Source organism: Pistacia vera, unplaced genomic scaffold (genome assembly GCF_008641045.1).
Source record: "Pistacia vera cultivar Batoury unplaced genomic scaffold, PisVer_v2 Contig1306, whole genome shotgun sequence".
NCBI classification, from domain to species: domain Eukaryota; kingdom Viridiplantae; phylum Streptophyta; class Magnoliopsida; order Sapindales; family Anacardiaceae; genus Pistacia; species Pistacia vera.
Genome location: NW_022195365.1, coordinates 270609 through 281288, shown reverse-complemented (window position 1 = coordinate 281288; position 10680 = coordinate 270609). Strand labels below are relative to the sequence as shown.

The following is a 10680-nucleotide window of genomic DNA, read 5'->3' as shown; positions in this document are numbered from 1 at the left end:
AATTCACCTGAAACACCCGAAACACTCAAAAACACACAAATTAGACTTTATCGAATAATCATAAGAAAACTAAACAACTTCAAAATAGTAAATAAACAACAACAAATGAAAACACTTAGGTTGCCTCCCAAGGAGTGCTTGTTTATAGTCGAAAGCTCGACTCTCTCAAGTTCTCATGTTAATCTGGACTATCTAAATACATCAACTCTCGAGCATTGTCCTCGCACCGAAGTTTCAATTGCTGATGATTTTTGTCACCTGGGGCTTTGTTGAGAGCTTAACCACCCATTTCCATTCCTTGGTCATTCCTTTCATGGCTTGAACATTCTTACCAATAGCTTTCAGTTTTCTTGATTTTTCTTCACCCTTTTTGAGCGGAGGAATCCGTCCCTTGTGAGGATACATGCTCAGTTGTAGTCCATCTTGGAATGGTGTAAAACTCTCTGGGTTGTGGTCCTCTTCATTGGATAGCCTTAACTTGACCGTGCATCCTTTAATTGACGAATTAGGATCATTAAGTTGGGAAGTTTCAATTGTTGACTGACCCACCGAATCAATTTTGGAACATGACTCTTGCTTAAGTGGAGCTTTCAGAGACTCAAGGACATTGAATGTCACTTCCTCATCTTGCATCCTTATGATCAACTTCCCCTCTTGAACATCAATTAAAGCTCTTCCGGTAGACAGAAATGGTCATCCCAGGATGAGAGGAATCTCCTTATCTTCTTCCATATCCAACATAAAGAAATCTACCAGAAAAATAAATATGTCCACTTTGACCAATACATCTTCAACAATGCCCCTAGGATGCTTTATGGATCTATCTGCAAGTTGCAAGCATATTGTTGTCGGCTTCACTTCACCAATTCCTAATTTCCTGAAAACAGAAAAAGGCATAAGATTTATGCTTGCACCTAAATCACATAAAACTCTATCAAAAGTAATGTCTCCTATTTCACAAGGAATAGTAAAACTCCCTGGATCTTTGAGTTTTAGGGGTAGCTTCTTCTGGAGAATGGCGCTGCACTCCTCCGTGAGCATTACCGTTTCCTCATCTTCTAACTTCCTTTTGTTTGATAAAATCTCCTTGAGAAATTTTGCGTAGCTCAGCATCTGTTGTAATGCATCTGCAAAAGAAATGTTAATGTGCAGTTTTTTAAATACACCAAGAAATTTAATGAACTACTTATCCTGTTTTTCTTTTATGAGCCTCTGAGGAAAAGGCACCAGACGTGTGTGATGTGCCAATTCTGGTGGTATCTCAGGAAATGGCAATTTTTCTTTCTTTTGCCTTTGCCTTTCTTCCCGCTTTTGTTCATCTTTCCTAGAATTGGTTGGCTCCTCTACAACAATTATTTGTTCGTCCACTTCCTCATCAGAATCTTCATTCTCTTTTGGTGGGCTTCTTTCTTTCCTTGATTGTTCCACCTCTTCCAAGACTGTCCCACTTCTCAAAGTTATTGCGTTCACTTGCTCTCGTGGGTTAGTCACTGTGTTGCTTCGTAGGGACCCATGTGGTCTCTCATTTAACTTATCAGCCAATTGACCCACTTGTACCTCCAAGTTTCGAATGGACGCCCTTTGATTTTTGAAATTTGTTCTCGTCTCATTCATAAAACCTGTGGTCTCCTGCATAAACTTTCCAAACATGTCCTCCAATTTTGTCACTCTTTGCTCTCCTGATTGATTGTTCACCCCCGTTTGGTTGTTTGGCAATGCTCTTTGGTTCCATTGATTGTTCTACTAATTTTGATTGCCCCAAGACATGTTCAGATGATTCCTCCAACCAGGATTATATGTGTTGGAGTACGGATTGTTAGGTTGCCTTTGATTTCCTGCCAAGTAGTTAACCTGCTCCGATGATGATGCTGAAGCAAACGTGTTCCCCACTTGACCGCCACTACTCACGTGATTACCTGCACAAAATTCACAAGTTAGTTGAGGTGCTTGAATGGAATTTACCTACATACTTCCTAACTGTTTCTGAAGTGCTATCAATTGGGCTGAAATGGCTGTATATGCATCAACTTCATAAAGACCCATAGATTTCATTAGTTGCACCCTCTCATTAGGTCTTTGATAATTGTTGCTTGCCAGAACTTTAAGCAACTCTGAGCTTCTTTCGAAGTCTTATTCTGCAATGCTCCTTCCGAGGCTGCATCCACCATAGTTTGCACATTCACCATCAATCCGTTATAAAATATTTGGACTTGCATCCAAACTAGCAACCCATGATGTGGACACCTCCTTAGTAATTCTTTGTATCTCTCCCAAGCCTCATACAATGATTCCGACTCTTCCTGTAGAAATGATGTGATATCATTTCTTAGCTTTGCCAATTTTGCTGGAGGAAAGAATTTGGTCAGGAACTTCTATGCTAAATCGTTCCATGTTGTAATCGTTCCTGCTAGTAATGCCATTAACCATCCCTTAGCTTTATCCTTCAATGAAAACGGGAATAATCTCAATCTGATGGCGTCATTTGACACTCCGTTTGACTTGAAAGTATCACAAATCTCCAAAAAATTGGCAATGTGTAGATTTGGATCTTCCTTCAAATCTCCCTTGAACTGTACCGACTACTAGATCATCTGGATGATTGCCGGCTTTATCTCAAAGTTGTTGGCTTGTACTACTAGTCTAGTTATACTCGACCCACTACCATCAACTGAGGGAACTGAAAACTCCCTTAGTGTTCTAATTTCTGCCATCTCTACAACTATGACTTCTGGTTCCACTATAGCCTCTCTTTCTCTTCTTTCTCTGTTAAGTCTTCGAGTGGTTCTTTCAATCTTTGGATCAACAGAAACCACTGGTTGAAGTCTTGCTCTTCGCATAAACTACACAGAAAAATAGAAAAAGTAAGATCACAAACCAACCTAAAACAATAACAAAAATTAAACAAACAACAATTAAGCAAAAATAAAGCTCCAATCTAGCTAACACAAGAAAAATGTAATGTTAACACAAAACTCAATCCTCGGCAACGACGCCAAAAACTTGATGTGTTGTTTCTACAACATGCAAAAATATCAAATGCACTAGTCGTACAAAGTAATAAAGTGATGAGTGAGTATCGTTCCCATGAGGATTGGTTGCTAAGCACTAAGTTTTCTACTATTTTCAAGTTGGAGTAATTGAATTCGTTTGGATTAATGGGAGAAAATTAAACTAAAACTAAAACTAAATTTGCTAAGTATTCAAAACTAAATTGTGAAAAAGACTCCTCGATTCACCCATAATCAAGATCCACTACATGTTGGGAAAAAACTGAGTAAAAAAAGGTACTAGGACTATGCAACTTTTCTGCTCCTTTTAAACACAATTCTTAGGATGCTCAGGCTTGCTGCTTACCTAAACTCAGTATAGAGTAGACAGCATTGAAAAACATTGAAAAATACTCCTTGATTCACCCATAATCAAGATCCACTACAAGCTGAGAAAAAACTGAGTTAAAAAAGGTACTAGGACTATGCAACTTCTCTTTTGATTTTAAACACAGTTTTAGTGATGCTCAAGCATGTTATTTACCTAAACTCAGTATGGAATAGACGGTGCAGAAAAATATTCAAAAAGACTCCTCGATTCACCCATAATTGGGATCCACTACAAGCTCGAAAAAAACTGAGTAAAATAAGGTACTGGGACGATGCAACTTTTCTGCTCGTTTTAAGCACAGTTTTTATGATGTTGGGCATGTAGTTTACCTCAGTATAAAATAGACGGCGTCGAAAAGGATTCAAGAAGACTCTTTGATTCACCCATAATTGAGATCCACTGCAAGTTGGGAAAAAACTGAGTAAAAAAAGGTACTGCGACTATGAAGCGTTTTTGCTCCTTTTAAACACAATTTTTGGGATGCTCAGGCATGTTGCTTACCTAAACTCAGTATAGAATAGATGAAGTAGAAAAAGATTAAAAAAGACTCCTCGATTCACCCATAATCAAGATCCACTACAAGTTGGGAAAAAACTAAGTTGGGAAAAAACTAAGTAAAAAAAGATACTGGGACTATGCGGCCTTTTAGCTCATTTTAAACACAGTTTTCATGACGCTCAAGCATGATGTTTACCTATACTCAATATAGAATAGATAGCGTAGAAAAAGATTCAAAAAGACCCCTTGATTCACCCATAATCGAGATCCACTACAAGTTTGGAAAAAACTAAGAAAAAAAAAGTACTAGGACTATGCAACTTTTCTTCTCATTTTAAACACAGTTGTCGTGAAGCCCAAGTGATGCATATTTACTACAACATGCAAAAATAGCAAGTGTACTAGTCGCAAAAAGTAATAAGATGATGAGTAGAGTATCGTTCCCACGAGGATAGTGTTACTAAGTACCGATTTCTCTCGTTTAAGTCCTAATTGAAGAAACAATAAATTGGATTGATGGAAAATTAACAAACTAAATACAAATGCAAAACCCAACAACTTAAACAATTAAACAATGCTAAAACAAATGCTAGGGTGTTGAATTCACCTAAATACGCTAACCCAAATCATAGAATCTATTACCCAAGTTCTAATTCCTTGATTGAAAATCGAATTCCCTAAGTTGTAAAACATACATTCTCATGCTACATTTCCCTACTTATCCCTATTAAGCTTCCGCACCCAACAAAATGAAGATTAATAGTTCAAAGGATTTTAAGCTTTGTGGAATTCTATCTAGATTTCATAGATCGCTAAACCTATCTCTAGCGTTTGCTAATCTATGGTATTTATCCCAAGAGGCACAATCACAAATCACTTCTCAGTCTCATTGTGAACAACACACATTTGAATGGTGATCAAGCATCCAAAAGACATTAAGCAAAGAGATAAACACTCAATCATGAAATTAAAACTCAAAGTAATTCAATCCATATAAATTTGAATCATTGTATCAAGATTACATCAAACCCTAGCTAAACAACTCAGTTCATACTCAAAAACGAAATAAAACAACAAAAACAAACTGAATCAAGATTCATCATTGAAAAGCAAGCAAAAGATGGAGAAATCTTCTCTAATTTGAAGCCCAAATCTTCAATAATCTTCTCCTTCCATGAGCTGCCTCCCAAATCACGAACCAAGCCCCTTTTCTCTTCCTTTTCGCTCTAATTTATACCTCTCTCACTTAAGGACCAAGCCCTAGCAAGCCAAAACGCGTCGTTTTATTTTTGCATCTGACGCAGGTTTCGCCGCGGCGAAGCTTTTTCCTCGCCGCGGCAAAGACTTACAGGCCCAATTTGAGCATGATATAGTTAGAATCTGGAAAAGTGTCAAACATATAAATTGTAGCCCTTTCAATTATCTTTCGGGTCGTTCAAGAATCATCACAATCCGAGGTCTACAGCGCAAGTTATGGCAGAAATACTGAAGCACGTCCAAAGACGTTTTTCTTCAGTTCCCAGCGTCCTTTTCACGACTTCAAGCCAAGTTTTCACCTTTGTCCAGTCAGAATTAGGAAAAACCCAAAACATGAACGTTGTAGCTCTTCTTCTTAGCTTTCCAAAGCTTCTAAATTCAGGTTATTCCGAGTTTTCAAGCTCAAGTTACACAATTTACGCTCAAAACTGTCATTTATGCTAAAAATCATCGTTTAGGCCTATAAAGACAAATTAATAGAATTAGGTAGCAATTATGGCCCAAATTGTATGAAAAGTATCCTAAATCCTATCAAAATTCAATGCAAAATCATAGTGTAAAATACGCTTATCACGAAGCATGTTGTTTACCTAAGCTCAGTATCGAATAGACAGTGAAGAAAATGATTAAAAAAGACTACTTAATTCACCCATAGTCGAGATCCACTACAAGCTGGGAAAAAACTGAGTAAAAAAAAGTACTAGGACTATGCAGATTTTCTGCTTGTTTTAAACACAGTTTTCGGGACGCTCAAGCATGTTGTTTACCTAAAATTTTTATAGAATAGACGATGTAGAAAAAGATTCAGAAAGATTCCTCGATTTACCAATAATCGAGTTCTACTACAAGTTGGGAAAAAATTGAATAAAAAAAGGTACTGGGACTAAGCGGCTTTCTGCCATTTTAAACACAATTTCAGGACGCTTAAGCATGCTATTTACCAAAACTCAGTATAGAATCGGTGGCAGAGAAAAAGATTCAAAAAGACTCCTCGATTCATCCATAGAAGAGATCCACTACAAGCTTGGAAAAAACTAAGTAAAAAAGGGTATTGGGCTATGTGGCTTTTCTACTCACTTTAAAGACAATTTTTGGGTTGCTCAAGCATGTTGTTTACCAAACCTTAGTATCGATTAGACGGCGAAGAAAAGGATTTAAAAAGATTCATCTATTCACCCATAATCAATAAACAGTATAGGCTGAAAAAAACTAAGTTAAATGAAGTACTAGGCCTATGTGTCTTTCCTGCTCCTTTTGAACACAGTTTTCAGGACGCTCAAGAATGTTTTTAACATAACCTCAGTATCAAGTAGACAGGGAAGAAAAAGATTCAAAAAGACTCGTCGATTCACCCATAATCGAGATCTACTGCAAGTTGGGAAAAAACTGAATAAAAAAAGGTACTAGGACTATGTGGCTTTTCTGCTCCTTTTAAACACATTTTTTGGGATCCTCAAGCACACTGTTAGTCTAATCTCAGTATTGATTTGATAGCAAACAAAAAGATTCAAAAGGACTCTTCGATTTATCCATAATCGAGATCCACTACAAGTTGGGAAAAAAAACTGAGTAAAAAAAGGTATTTGGACTATGCGGTTTTTCTGTTCATTTTAAACAAAAATTTTGGGACGCAAGCACCCTATTAGCCTAGTCTCAGTATTGATTAGACGGCGAAGAAAAAGATTCAAATGGACTCGTCAATTCACCCATATTCAAGATCCATTACAAGCTAGGAGAAAACTAAGTAAAAAAAGGTACTGGGACTATGCAGCTTTTCTGCTCATTTTAAACACAGTTTTCTTGACCCTCAAGCATGTTGTATACCTACACTCAGTATAGAATAAATGGTGTAGAAAAAGATTCAAAAAGACTCCTCAATTCACCCATAATTGAGTCCTTTACAAGCTGGGAAAAAACTGAGTGAAAAAAAGGTACTAGGACTACGTAGCTTTTTTGCTAGTTTTAAACACAGTTTTCATGACACTCAAGCATGTTGTTTACCTAAACTCGTTACAGAATAGACTGCATGGAAAAAGATTCAAAAAGACTCCTTGATTTGCCCATAATCGAGATCCACTACAAGCTAGAAAAAACTAAGTAAAAAATATACTAGGACTATACGACTTTTCTGCTCGTTTTAAACATAGTTTTCGTGACGCTCGAGCATGCTACTTTCCTAAAATTAGTATAGAATAGATGATGTAGAAAAAGATTCAAAAATATTCCTCAATTCACCCATAATCGAGATCTACTACAAGTTGGGAAAAACCTAAGTAAAAAAAGATACTGGAACTATGCAGCTTTTCTGCTCGTTTTAAACATAGTTTCGGGATGCTCAAGCATACTCTTTACCTAAACTTAGTATAAAATAGACGACGTAGAAAAAGATTCTAAAAGACTCCTTGATTCACCCCTAATCGAGATCCACTACAAGCTGGAAGAAAACTAAGTAAAAAAAGGTACTGGGACTATGCAGCTTCTCTTCTCATTTTAAACACTGTTTCAATGACGCTCGAGCAAGCTATTTACCTAAACTCAATATAGAATACACGACATAGAAAAAGATTCAAAAAGACTCTTCGATTCACCCATAATCAAGATCCACTACAAGCTGGGAAAAAACTGAGTAAAATAAGGTACTCGGACTATACAGCTTTTCTGCTCATTTTAAGCATACCTTTCATGATGCCAAGCATGCAGTTTCCTTAGTATAGAATAGACAGCATAGAAAAGGATTCAAGAAGACTCATTGATTCACCCATAATCGAGATCCACTACAAGCTGGGAAAAAACTGAGTAAAAAAATGTACTAGGATTATGTGGTTTTTCTACTTGTTTTAAACACAATTTTTGGGACACTGAGGCATAGTATTTACCTAAACTTAGTATAGAATAGATTACCTAGAAAAATATTGAAAAGGACTCCTCGATTCACCTGTAATCGAGATCCACTACAAGTTGGAAAAAAACTGAGTAAAAAAAGGTACTAGGACTATGCGACTTTTTTGCTCGTTTTAAACACAGTTTTCATGATGCTCAAGCATGTTGTTTACCTAAACTCATTATAGAATAGCTAGTCTAGAAAATTTTTCAAGAAGACTCCTCGATTCACCCATAATCGAGATCCACTACAGGTTGGAAAACTAAGTAAAAAAAGTACTAGGACCATATGGCTTTTTTGCTCGTTTTAAACACAGTTGTCGTGACACTCAAGCATGCTGTTTACCTAAACTCGGTATCGAATAGACGGCGGAGAAAAAGATTCCAAAAGACTTCTCGATTCACCCATAATCGATAAACAATATAGGTAAAAAAAACTGAGTTAAAAAGGTACTAGGCCTATGCGGCTATTCTGCTCCTTTTATACACAGTTTTCAAGATGCTCAACCAGGTTGTTTACTAAACATCAGTATCAAATGGATGGCGAAGGAAAACATTCAAAAATACTCTTTGATTCACCCATAATCGAGTCCACTACAAGCTTGGAAAAAACTGAGTAAAAAAAAGGTACTTGGACTATACGGCTTTTCTGCTCGTTTTAAACACAGTTTTCATGATGCTCAAGCATGCTATTTACCCAAACTCACTATGAAATAGAAGCGTAGAAAAAGATTCAAAAAGACTCCTCGATTCACCCATAATTGAGATCCACTACAAGTCAAGAAAAAATTGAGTGAAAAAAGGTACTAGAACTATGCGGCTTTTCTACTGGTTTTAAACACAATTTTTGTGACGCTCGAGCATGTTGTTTACCTAAAGTCAGTATTTAGTAGACGGCATAGAAAAAGATTCAAAAAGACTCCTTGATTCACCCATAATCGAGATCTACTACAAGTTAGGAAAAAACTGAGTAAAAAAAGGTATTGGGACTATGTAGCTTTTCTGCTTGTTTTAAACACATTTTTCGTGACACTTAAGTGTGCTATTTACATAAACTCAATATAGAATAGGCGAAATAGAAAAAGATTCAAGAAGAATCCCCGATTCACCTACAATTGAGATCCACTACAAGTTGGGAAAAGCTGAGTAAAATAAGGTACTATGACTATGCAGTTTTTCTACTCGTTTTAAACATAGTTGTCATGATGCTCAAGCATGTTGTTTACCTAAACTCAATATAAAATAGACGACTTAGAAAAAGATTCAAAAAGACTCATCAATTCACCCATAATCGTGATCCACAACGAGCTGGGTAAAAACTTAGTAAAAAAAGGTACTGGGGCTATGCGTCTTTTCTGTCCGTTTTAAACATAGTTTTTGGGACGCTCAAGCATGTTGTTTACCTAATCTCAGTATCGATTAGATGGCAAAGAAAAAGCTTCAAAAAGACTTTTCGATTCACCCATAATCGAGTCCACCACAAGCTAGGAAAAAACTGAGTAAAACAAAGGTATTGAGACTATGCGGCTTTTCTGCTCGTTTCAAACACAGTTTTCATGACACTCAAGCATGATGTTTACCTAAACTCGGTATGGAATAGATGGCGTAGAGAAAGATTCCATGATTTAGTCATAAAAGAGATCCACTACAAGTTGGGAAAAAACTGAGAAAAACCGGTATTGGGACAATGCGGCTTTTCTGCTCGTTTTAAACACAGTTTTCGGGACTCTAAAGCATGTTGTTTACCTAACCTTAGTAGCGATTAGGTGGCGAAGAAAAAGATTGGGCTGAAAAAACTATAACACCCACATCAAGGTACGCAATTTTATTTATGCCCTAATACCCTTAGTTGGATTTCTTTGAAGTTACCTTAGACAAATGTGAAGGAAAATTCCTTAAAGTTTGATTAGGGGTAAAATGGTCATTTCACTCATAATTAATTGAAAAAGTGGGAATGAAAGGAAGCAAAATAATGTGAAGAAGATAATAAAAATGAGGGTATTTTGGTAATTGACTAAAGGATATAGATGGAATTTCATAAAAAGTGCAAGGGCAAAATGGGAAAACATGGACATATTATTAGATATAAGGTTTCATTGAAGAAACCCTAGCCATATCTTCAGCCCTTGTACACACCACCCTCACCCCATTTTCTTTCAATTTTCTTCACTAAATTTCAAAGGGAACTCATAGGATTTGGCTTGGATTTTTATAGATTTTCAATCCTAAAGCATCCAAAGGTAAGATTCTAGCACAAGGAGTGTGATTAAACTTTAGAGTTTTAAATTCTTATGATTTTTATATGATCTAGGTCCAAGAGGAAGAGACTTTTAGCAAAAGGAGGTGATATCACACATTCAAGGTAAGTAAACCTAATTTTAGCCTTGATTTGAGCAAGACTTGTGTAGAATGATTCTTGCATGTTTTTATGTGATTGTATGTGAGAATTGTTGGCTATTTTTGATGTTGAATGATGTGTAATTTCAAGCCATGAGAAGTAGTGTATGAATATGTGGTGATTTGGTGAACTTATGGAAGAATTAGTGTTGAAATTTTGAAGTATTGAGATTTGTTGAAATCAGCCAGGTTTATGGCTATAATTGGTGAGTTTTTGCTCAAATTTTGGTGGATTTAGAGAGATGTAGAAGTGTAGCCAACATGGTAGTT

General features: G+C 36.5%; 1 non-coding gene across 1 annotated transcript; it reads left to right on the top strand.

The window, feature by feature from the left end:
* Positions 1-2226: 2226 nt before the first annotated feature.
* LOC116122068 lies at positions 2227-2333 on the top strand. Its single transcript, XR_004126830.1, has one exon. It is a non-coding gene; the product is annotated as a small nucleolar RNA R71 (small nucleolar RNA).
* The last annotated feature ends 8347 nt before the right edge of the window (positions 2334-10680 follow it).